The 12419-nt window shown below is 36.1% G+C and overlaps 1 protein-coding gene across 1 annotated transcript in view; it reads left to right on the top strand.

Annotated features, from left to right (window-relative positions):
- LOC131107728 (serine protease HTRA1A-like) overlaps positions 1-12419 on the top strand; it is a 29787-nt gene that overhangs the window by 10529 nt on the left and 6839 nt on the right. The gene's annotated exons all lie outside the window — the stretch shown is intronic.

Raw genomic sequence — 12419 nt, 5'->3', positions numbered from 1 at the left:
TAAAAATGCAAATTTAATATAAATCTGATAAATCTAAATGAAGATAGTAGACCGCTAATGTAATTTAATGGAACAAATACTTCAATTTAAGTTTAAAATGTAGTTCAATTCCTCTGGTAGTGGTCAGGCCAGCAGAGAAGGCTTTGCTAGCCCTGATTGCACATCAATACACTACTGTGGGACCTTTAAGATTTGATTTAAAATGCTTGAAAAATCATATAATATGGAGCTTTTTAACACTGAGTCTCAACACTGAGTGCGACGAAGCTGGAATTCCCAGAAGGAACCAGGAAAAACATGCAAGTTCAGCAGAGAAACACCACAGCCAAGGTTCCGAAGCCAGAGATTGTTAGTGCTAACCACTCTTCCTGTATCATGCCATAGCCCTACACTTGTGTGTGTCCTGGTGTTTTGTCCTTGTGTGGTGTGGAAAAGGGTATTTATTAAAACGCCAAAGCTACTGGTGGTCCAAGACTACATACGTAGGTCTCCCTGCATGACGAGAGGCATCCACGTTACATGTTCATCACGTCACGGACTGCCTGGCATGAAGCCAGCATGTTTAAAAGAGTGACAAGACGGCACAAGAAGCTTGTGACATTTTTTTTTTGACAAGCGGCGGTTTTGTTTGTTGTTCGTTTGTTTTATTCTTCTCATCCTATAATGAAAGCAGACAAGCAAGCAGGCACCCGACCGATCGGGCGGGCGGGCGTTTTGATGACAGGCTGCGCTTTTCCTTCTGGGGGCTTTCCTGGGTCGTCTTGCATCAGATGTGAGAGTGCTGTGGCGGCGTCTGCGCTGTTATTATATGCTGTGTTTTTATTGTGGAGATGTGAAGAACGATGTGGAATCACTGCACAAGCCAATAGAAGAGGAATTAAACAGCAGGTAGTCCAGCACTGTTTTAGCGTTTTAGTACATTTAAATGGAGATCCTAATAACCCCAGATTTTAATAATTACAGTTTACATGATAATATAAATACAGGGTTGGCTAAGTAGGGGAACCTGTTGTCGTTCTGTATACACGGTGACCTTCAACACGAACACAATCCACTTCCAAATCCAAATACTCAGTGGGGTTGCGGGGGTGTGCTGGAGCCTATCCCAGCTGACTTTGGGCGCACGCACAGAAAGAACATGCAAACTCCACACAGAGATGCCCAAGCGGGGATTCGAGCCCATGGCCAACATGCTAACCACTCGGCCCAATAAAGCTCAATAAAACTAAAATAAAGTAAAAAGGACTCTCCATTTTGTTCAATTCCACCCTCGGCCATCTCTGTGTGGAGTTTGCATGTTCTCCCCGTGCATGTGTGGGTTTTCTCCGGGTACTCCGGTTTCCTCCCACATTCCAAAAACATGCTAGGTTAATTAGCGACTCCAAATTGTCCATAGGTATGAATGTGAGTGTGAATGGTTGTTTGTCTATATGTGCCCTGTGATTGGCTGGCCACCAGTCCAGGGTGAAGACAGCTGGGATAGGCTCCAGCACCCCTGGTACCCTCATGAGGAAAAAGCGGTAGAAAATGAATGAATGACTCACCATGTTAGCACACCTCACAGTAATGTAACACAGAGAACAGTCATCTGTTTGTTGGTAAAGTGTGTGGTCATTTCCACGCTAGTCATTAGCCGTTGTGCTAAATGCTATTTACAGTTAAGTAAATTTATTAACTTTTTTCTGAAAAAAAAGTACACATAAAAATGAAAGTAGTAATAATACATATATGCTTGGTAAGGTTATTATTTTTTATCGGACAGAATTACACACAAATAATATATACAAATAACATAATAATATATAAAATAAAGCTTCCACTATGGTAGTTGTTAGCTGTTATGCTACATGCTATTTATGTCAGAATTTCCTTGGTTACTATGTTTTTATGTCATGGTTATTTAATTAAAACATTTTGCAGACACAAATATAATACATCTCTTCAGATCGTACCTCTCGCCCGAAGACAGCTGGGATAGGCTCCAGCACCCACATGACCCGCGTGAGGATAAGCGGTAGAAAATGATGAATGAATGTATGAATATAATACAAAAATAAAATCAATGAAATACTGTATAAAAAAATTATAATTCCGCAATAATACTGTGCTAGTTGTTAGCTGTAGTACATACTCCAGTTCTGTTCTATGGTTATCATGACACTTTTGCTCTTGGCCATCCCTGGCAACTCTCTTTGCTGGCATCACAAAAAAAAACTCCAAAATAAATCCCCATAATCCTTTGAGAGCTGAAGTCTGTCATGATACATGTTAACATTATGAAAAGTTGTTTAACTTTTGAGGCTCTTTTTGTCTCTTTTTACCAGAAAAGTTGAAAATAGTTGAGTGCAAAAATGTCTGTTCCTCCACTGGTGAAAGTGGAGTCCATTCCTGAGGCTCCACTCAAGCCCTCAACTCTGGGGAGTACATTAAGTCTGGAATTGTAGAGGGGACGGGAATTAGAGGGAGGGGAGTCCTGTAGGGAATACGCTGGAGGATGGTAGTTATTTTTTCGGGAGGGGGGGGGGGGGGGTGGGGGTGATGGGGGTTCCGAGACAGAGCAGCAATGCGGTCAGTCTGCTTGGAACGTGCATCGTCTGCATCACAACACGGCGTGTGCAAGCGAATGATTCTTATTATTATTATTGTTCTCACTGGAAACGTGAACCATCTTAGCATCTTAACACACCAGTTTAGTGGTCGCCATGGACACCGCCTCAAAACGTAATTCATGATCCCGCGTTAGAGTCTGGCTTTGAGTGGCAGCCAGTGCAGGCTTCAATAACGTAGCTGAGTTCACGGGCGGGATAGCGTTTCAAACCCATTGGCCTGGTCGCTACAATGTACCCGCTCAAAACCTTAATATGCAGTGGAACCTTGGTTAGCGTCATTACTTTCTCCTAGAAGGTCCGACTCTAACTGAAACGGATGTAAACCAAATCAATTTTTCCCATACTAAATAAAAAAAAAAACAGAAATGGAACTTACTGTGACGCATGAACGGGTCTAGCTCAGGGGTCTCAAACTTGCGGCCCGTGGGCCGCATTTGGCCCAGTAATTCCCCTTGTATAGCCTTTGTCCACTTCCAAAGCACATTGACACTGTTAACACCAGGGGTCTCAAACTCGTGGCCCGCGGGCCAAATGCGGCCTGCGAGACGCCAGTTTGAGGCCCCCACCTTGATACCAATGTTTAATGTTGAAATGACAGCTTAAAGCTGTGTGCACACCGGACCCAATTAACATGATTTTGCCCCGCCCATACTGTTACCCCGCCCTGTTTTTGCTTTGGATTAGCAATGAAGCTAAAGGCTTATGACGCTGAGTACAAATAAATGCAGGAAATGATTTGGAATAAAAACGGAAAATACACATCAAGATAAAGCATCTCATCAAACTTTATTTTGTTGGATTATACAGCTTGGCTTCTTTTTACACTTGTAAGATGTAGTATAGCTTTAACATGCATGCATCCAATTGTCACCTCTATTCCAGTAATTGCTTTGTATGTGTTCTACCAAAGCAAATGATCACTGATATCTTTCATTGGTGGCTGTAGGCAAGTTCTCCTCCCATGTAGTGTGGAAGTGGTGATTTTTTTTTTTTTGGCTTGTTATGTTTAGAAGAAATAAATTTCAGGTCAACGTGTAAGCTTACTAGCCTTTTTCTCATTAGAAGACGATGTTTTCTCTCAAACCTAATTTTCAACCTATGTTTCTCCTAATATTTGAATTTAATTGAAATTTTTTTAAAAAAATTTGAATTTTAATATTTGAAGTTTTTGCTACTAAATTATTATTTTTTGCTTCTAAAATTGTTTCTTCATATTGCATCATTCCTATAAAATTATGACTTTTTCTGGTTTTTCTCTTTATATTTTGACTTTATTCTTGGAAAAATTACTTCTGATTTTTCAATTTTAGCCATCAAACTCCGTATTTCCTTCCACTTTCAAAAAAAAAAACTATTTGTCCATTCCAGAAAGCCAAAAATGTTAACACAAAACACGTTTTTGTAGTTTTACAACGCAGTAATGCATATAAATAATATACATGATAAATGAAAGGGATTAATGAACATTTATGGTTACTTTTACCTTCATTTGAAGACGTGAAAACCACCTTCTTGTTTTGTCGTGACTTATTTCTTGAATTCTCGCCACAAAAAGTTTCAAGTGCCAGCATTTTGATGAAGAAAGTGAAAAACTATTGAACTGACTCTGGTATCGTGATATCATGTTTGCATTACAAGAATGGCCCCACCTATTATTACAAGGCAAAAAAAAAAAAAAAAAGAAAACATTCTCTCTGGGAAATTTGCCTGCTGCTGGTTTTTGGTTAAGCCGCTTTAGGAAACATGTCCGCATAAAAAAACAACGTATATCCTGTCTTCATATACAGCATGAAATGTGCTCCTGCCATTATCTATTTATCTGCTACATCGGGTAAACGTTTCCTCAGGAAATACGAGATTCCGACATTACATCCGTGGTCCCTGGATGATCAGTGGCTGGGGTCGTGTGTGTGTGTGTGTGTGTGTGTGTGTGTGTGTGTGTGTCTGTGTGTGTGTGAGCGAAGACGAGTCAGTCGGGACAAGGAAGGCTAAGTGTGTTGCCAGTGGAAAGACCTTCACAGACGGGCCAAGAGGAATGAATCACATCCTTGGCTCCCTCTCTTTGACCCTTGTCTTCTCATCTCTTCATCTCTTGTCCATGAAAGCAAAATGGCTCTTCCACGATACTTGAGAAGGAACAATTGTGTGAAGTGTTCCAAGGGAAATAATCACAAACTCGCTCTTTATGTGATGGGTGGGGGGGGGGCTCTAGAAACGGTGTAATTTTACAATTTAGAAAACTACGTTTACATTTGATCCCCGCTTGTTGTTAGGGTTACAATCTGGGATCAACAGCATTTTTTAATTATTATTTTGTTATTATTAAATTATTAATTCGTTATTATTATATTATATTATATTATATTATATTATATTATATTATATTATATTATATTATATTATATTATATTATATTATATTATATTATATTATATTATATTATATTATATTATATTATATTATATTATATTATATTATTATTATTTACTAATTATTTAACTTTTTTCATTATTTGGACACACATTGTCCAAGTGTCCAATAAAAATATTATAGCATTTTTTTATTATTATTAAATTATTAATTATTTGTTATTATATTATATTATATTATATTATATTATATTATATTATATTATATTATATTATATTATATTATATTATATTATATTATATTATATTATATTATATTATATTATATTATATTATTATTTACTAATTATTTACTAATTATTTCACTTTTTTTCATTATTTGGACACACATTGTCCAAGTGTCCAATAAAAATATTATAGCATTTTTAAATTATTATTAAATTATTAATTCTTTGTTATATTATATTGTATTGTATTGTATTGTGTTATATTATATTATATTATATTATATTATATTATTATTTACTAATTATTTTACATTTTTTTCATTATTTGGACACACATTGTCCAAGTGTCCAATAAAAATATTATAACATTTTAAAATTATTATTAAATTAATTAATTAATTAATTAATTCTTTGTTATATGATTATATTATATTATATTATATTATATTATATTATATTATATTATATTATATTATATTATATTATATTATATTATATTATATTATATTATATTATATTATATTATATTATATTATTATTTACTAATTATTTAACGTTTTTTCTCATTAGAAGACAATGTTTTCTCTCAAACCTAATATTCAACCTATATTGTGACGCAAAACCTAATGCTAAAATGCTAAAGCTAGTTACCATTGAGAGACATCTTGACGTAACCTTTTTTCTTGAGAAACTTAGGACTGTCCAGTCTCTACTTCCGGATCGGAAGTAGCTCTTTAATGAAAAACAGGTATTTATATTATTCACCCCCACCCCCATTTTTTCCCATTTAAGTACATTTGTGTGTCCAGTGGAAAACCTGTATCTTCGTTTTTCATTTAATCATTGTTCTCCTAGAGAAAAAAAATGCATCTTCATATCGGTAAAGAATGGAAATCATACCCAATTGAAACCCAGGCCTCAATTTGATGAATAATGTAAACAAACAAAAAAAATGCTACGAAGTAATGAAGTGGAAAAAACTGAGACGGAATTGCCTCTCAAGTGACCTCTAAGTATAATCAATCCCAGCATGTAGCCTCATCCATCCATCCATCCACATGACTTGTAATTGAGTCAGGCATATACTGTATACTATAAAACCACTGCTTTCTCAGTTCCCGGGTCTTATTTGAGACTTCTGTGTTCAAGCACATGTCCACATCCACCCCGGGGCTCTCACGGGTGACATGTGGCCAGCCGGTCAGCATCACTTAAGCACGCCGTAAGTACACGTTTGACGGCAAAGAAAATGGCCACACCATGCCTCATCTCTTTCTCATCATTGTGATTTGGGCACTTCAAAGCTTTTTTGTGGTGTCTCGCCCCAGAGCGGGGAATCGCACACACACACACACACACACGTTTGCTCTTATGTGAACTGCTAGTCCTTCAGCAGCAACACATGGAAACCAGAGTGGTTTGATGTCAACAACATTAGCATGGCGGGCTAGCAGGTTTGACCGCCGCATGATGATGATGGCGGCTCTGACTAACTCCTGGGATATGTACTTTGTTGTTCTGGGATGCTTTGCATACACTTAGCCTCTGATTCAAATGTAAATAAGCTCTTTTGTTTTTTTTTTAAACACCACCACAGATGACAAAGGAATGTGTGATGATAACCGTAGAACCAGAAATAGAATTTACTGTGACGCAGGAAAAGGGTCTAGCTCAGGGGTCTCAAACTCAATTTACCCTGGGGGCCACTGGAGCTAGGGTCTTTATTTACAACATATTGCGCAACCGCAGGGTCTTGAGACACATGCTCACTCGCAAACTAGAGTGCTAGCGACCTAAACGGTAGCCTTCAAGTTATTTCCTTTAAACTGAAATAGCCAAAAACTTACCACTTCCACACGGATAGGGAGGATAACTATTAACAGTTATTTAACCTTTAACATGAACATCAATCAAACGTAATAATTTTTTGATACCATACAGCATCCATATCAAACTTGCGCTTAAAGGCGGGGGCCTCAAACTAGTGTCCTGCGGGCCACATTTGGCCCGCGGGCCGCATGTTTGAGGACCCTGGTCGACATGCCTGGTAGAAGATAAGCAATGTCAATAATTTTCTAACATTCCTGCAATAACTACAAAACACCACTAGGTGACAGCATCACTTGGAAACACCTTCCCATTCACTCTCCATTGCTTGTCTTTCAGTACTTTCAGTATTTGTGTTGGATTATACAGCTTGGCTTCTTTTTACACTTGTAAGATGTAGCATAGCTATAACATGCATGCACCCAATTGTCACCTCTATTCTAGTAACTGCTTTGTACGTGTTCTACCTAAGCAAATGATCACTGATATCTTTCATTGGTGGCTGTAGGCAAGTTCTCCTCCCATGTAGTGTGGAAGTGGTCTTTTTTTTTTTGCTTTTTATGTTTAGAAGACATAAATTTCAGGTCAACTTGTAAGCTTACTAGCCTTTTTCTCATTAGAAGACAATGTTTTCTCCCAAACCCAATTTTCTCCTAATATTGTGACTTAATTTTTTTTTCTTTAATAGTTCAAGTTTTTGCTATTAAAATTTGTTTGGTTTTTTTGCTGCAAATTTTTTTTTTCTCATATTGCAACATTCCTATACAATTATGACTTTTCCTTGTTTTTTTCTCTTGATATTTTGACTTTATTCTTGGGAAATTACTTCAGATTTTTCAATTTTAGCCGTCAAACTCCATTTTTTCTTCCATTTTCACTTCCTGTAGGTGTCCGTGGTTGTCATGTAAGTCTGCGTGACACACGAGTTGTTACACATGTGCCCTCAAAGGTCGTGTACAGACAAACTTTAGCATGCCAAGGTTGGCGGTGGCGCTTTGATACACATCCAATCCAACGTAGGCCAAACCATGCTATAAGCTATCTGCACAAAACACCATTGGCTTTGTACTATAAGCTAATTAGTGTCATATGTAGTAATATATCTTATTCATAATGAATTCATTTTCAGTTTTAGGATAATCCAAAAGGCAAAAATGGCCCCTGAGTCGCACTTTGGACACCACTGCATTAATCAGAAGCTTTTATTTGTACCTCTAACGTTAAACAATGACACCCTCTTTCTGTTGCAACACCGGCGTTTATCCTGTCCATCCGACTTTTGAGAATCTTTCATTGGTGGCTGTAGGCAAGTTCTCCTCCCATGTAGTGTGGAAGTGGTCTTTTTTTTTTGCTTGTTATGTTTAGATGAAATAAATTTCAGGTCAACTTGTAAGCTTACTAGCCTTTTTCTCATTAGAAGACAATGTTTTCTCCCAAACCTAATTTTCTCCTAATATTGTGACTTTTTTTTTCCTCTAATAGTTCAAGTTTTTGCTACTAAAATTTGTTGTTTTTTTTGCTGCTAATTTTTTTTCTCATATTGCAACATTCCTATACAATTATGACTTTTCCTTGTTTTTTTCTCTTGATATTTTGACTTTATTCTTGGGAAATTACTTCAGATTAATATTAGATCATTAACCAGAAGCTTTTATTTGGACCTCTAACGTTAAACAATGACACCCTCTTTCTGTTGCAACACCGGCGTTTATCCTGTCCATCCGACTCCTCCATCCCACATCCCTTTCTGCTCGCTGGGAAAATGTGTGTGTGAGCTCATTGATTCACTTCACGCACCACTTGTTCCTCCTCGCTTGTTCCCCCTCGCCAAAAATAAATAGTTAATCCACTTTTCCGACCTTATCTGCCAGACGGTTTGTGACTCACTGGTGTGCATTTTCTTAACACGGCCCATTCTGAACGCTCAGCTTCTTCTTCTTCTTTTTTTTTTTTCAAAATTCTGTGTATGTGGATTTGACTCACACGTGTCACGTTGTCTTCCTGTAATTTGTGGTGCCGCTTGTTGCCTTCCTGCTCTCCTGTTTGAGTATCTTTGGGGTGAAAAGCCAGTGCATGGCAGCTGAAATAGCAGCACCAGACTGAGTCACGCTGGGTCAAGCTCTCTCTCTCTCTCTCTCTCTCTCTCTTTCGCTCTCTCTCTATCTCTCTCCTGGTTTTCCACAAGTTCTTGGAGTTTGCTGACTGGTCGCATTAGAAGAGTTTAGCAGGTCAACCTTCACACCTGGGTGCTGTCATCTTGTTTTGTTTAGTCTTTGTTTTGACTAGCATACCCGTGACCCTCAGCTGTGGTGTGGAAGTGGATGTTTGTTTGCTTGTTTTTTTTTTTAATAATTTTTTCTTAATTTATTTTGGTTAATATTACTTTATGTTTCATTTACTCCTTGATTGATCTGTGACGCCGAACAGGAAATGAAAGGCCAACTGGAATAGGCTCCAGCTCACATGAATAGTTCTTAATAATCAAATAATCAATAAAATAAAATAATATTATTTTGTTGAATTGTATTCAGCGAGTTATTTTAATTTGGTTTTAGTTCGGTTGTAATTTTAATTGAATTTACTTATTTAATAATTTTTAATTGCATGCAGAAAATGTAATTTCATTAATTTTTTAACATAACATTGCATTTTATTTAATTATTAATTTATTCAATTTATATAACTAAATAATAAAATTAAAAGAAAAAATATAATAATATAATGGAATTGAATTAAATAAATTTTAAGTAAATTTAAATGTAAATTAAAATAATAAATGAAATAATAATAATAATATTATTAAAAATAAATTATATTATGTTATTCATTATTTTTTTTAATTTAATGTAATTTAAATATTTTTTTTAAATCAAATGTCAATGTAATTTTTGTTTTTTTAATTATAATTTTTTATTTAACTAATTTATTTTATTTTAATTGATAACCTGATTAAAAATGATCAGCAGACCCCCATTGTTCATGATGGGCGATCGACACGTGAGTGTGCGTTGCCATAGCGACGGCTACACTGTGCCTGTTTGTGTTTGTACATGACAAATACCCTACAGACTCCTGCTTTCTGTACATATATGCATCATATTTGCTTTTGCACTGACCCGCTAAACGCCACAATGTCCCGGTTGGGGGGGGGCGGTGTCCCGTTTAGGAGATACATGTTTGTGTTTTATTGGAAAACGTGTCAGTGTCGTGTTTTGAGTCCATAAATACTAGCAGAAGAGTCGTTCATTGCTTTTTGATTCCTTTTCCAGTCTTCTGCTTGACTTTGAAGCTTCATTTAGCTTCCATTCATTTGCGGAGTAAATAGAAGGGACACAAAAGGAGCAGAACTTCTTAGGATTTCTTTGAAAGATATGCAAGAAGTTCATAAAGAGGCAGCTTGATGTGGCTTCCCATGCAGTAGGCGATGATTTCACCAGTGTGCAAGGATAAATATATCCTTTCTCTCAGTGTGTGTGTGTGTGTGTGTGTGTGTGTGTGTGTGTGTGTGTGTCAGTATGTAACCCAACTCACCACACTGTCATTATTTACCTACACAAGCTCATTTGGTTCCACCATCTGTTTCCATGCAGGCACAAATGCTTTGTCAGCAAGGCTTCCATTGCAAGAAATAATCGAACCTTTTTTCGGCTTTATTTGCTCGTTTTGGGGCTTCTGTGGGAAGAGGAGTCATTGTTTTTTTTTTTTTTTTGCGTGGGAGAGTTGAGCGTTCAGTGCAGGAAACATCATAATGAGAAGGTCAGCGGGGGTTTTAAAAAATGCAGCCTCATTCCTGCCGTGATGCAGCATCAAACACCAGGCTTGTAAATGGAACACATGTGATTTACGAGGCCCTTTTCATTGGCTCCTCGCTGAATAGAATGGAACTTTATTGGTGTTGTGAAAAAATACACAACAATACGAGACGGTTTAGCATCTCCAGGTTGGACAGGAACTTGAGAAATATGGAATTATTAAATTATTAAATTAAAATTATCTAATATGGTAAGGCATTGATTGGGGGCGTGGCCTCTATGAACCTAAAAAAAAATTTTATCATGATATTAAATGTTAATCCAATGCAATGAAATATTGTTGGATACCTTTATTGTATAGTCAGTCAAGTGCGGTGTACTACCTTATTATGTATTACTGCAACTGCAAAGAAACTGCCGTCTGATATGGGTAAGGTATTGATTAGGGGCGAGGTATTTATTCACTTTTTTAGCATAATATGAATTAAACAATAATATATTATATTAATGAATATATTGAGTCCACTACAGAGAGTGCCTATTCGGGTAAGGTGTTGATTTGAGGGAGGACTTTATTTGTGGAAATGCATTTTCTTACGGTATTTTTTTGCAAATAAATAAATACATTATATGATGAACAAATACAAATAATTTAAAAAAATATATATATTAATAATATAATAATGATATAATATTAATCAAAATGTATATTAAAAAATAATCTATCATATTTTTTTATTTTCTATGCCACATGTCCTCATCAAAGTGGACACCCGACAATTAATGGGGGCTGTGGGGTCTATTAGTTGAGCGTTCAGTGCAGGAAACATCATAATGAGAAGGTCAGCGGGGGTTTTAAAAATGCAGCCTCATTCCTGCCGTGATGCAGCATCAAACACCAGGCTTGTAAATGGAACACATGTGATTTACGAGGCCCTTTTCATTGGCTCCTCGCTGAATAGAATGGAACTTTATTGGTGTTGTGAAAAAATACACAACAATACGAGACGGTTTACTCAACTGCAGAACATACCGGCTCTCTAATATGGTAGGGCATTGATTGGGGGCGTGGCCTGTATGAATCAAAATGTTTTTTTTATTATCATGATTTTAAATTTTAATCCATAGTAATGAAATATTGTTGGATACCTTTATTGTATAGTCAGTCAAGTGAGGTGTATCTGCTATCTAATAGGGGTAAGGTGTTGATTAGAGGCGAGGCCTATTAACTTAAATGCTATTCTTTCATTATATTAAATGTTCATTTATTTAAATTAAATATTTTGAACTACTTTATTATGTATTACTGCAACTGCAGAGAAGCTGCCGTCTGATATGGGTCAGGTATTTATTAGGGGCGAGGTATTTATTCACTTAAATGCTTTTTTTAGCATAATATTAATTAATCAATAATTAATTATATTAATGAATATATTGAGTCCGCTACAGAAAGTTTTTTTATACGGGTAAGGTGTTGATTTGAGGGAGGACTTTATTTGTGGAAATGCATTTTCTTACGGTATTTTTTTGCAAATAAATAAATACATTATATGATGAACAAATACAAATAATTTTAAAAAATAAATTATATAATAATATAATTATGATATAATATTAATATTAATAAAATGTATA

The sequence above is a fragment of the Doryrhamphus excisus genome, linkage group LG20 (genome assembly GCF_037039965.1).
Source record: "Doryrhamphus excisus strain RoL-2023G ecotype Guam linkage group LG20, RoL_Dexc_Guam_v1.1, whole genome shotgun sequence".
NCBI classification, from domain to species: domain Eukaryota; kingdom Metazoa; phylum Chordata; class Actinopteri; order Syngnathiformes; family Syngnathidae; genus Doryrhamphus; species Doryrhamphus excisus.
This window is presented reverse-complemented; position numbering and strand designations above follow the sequence as displayed.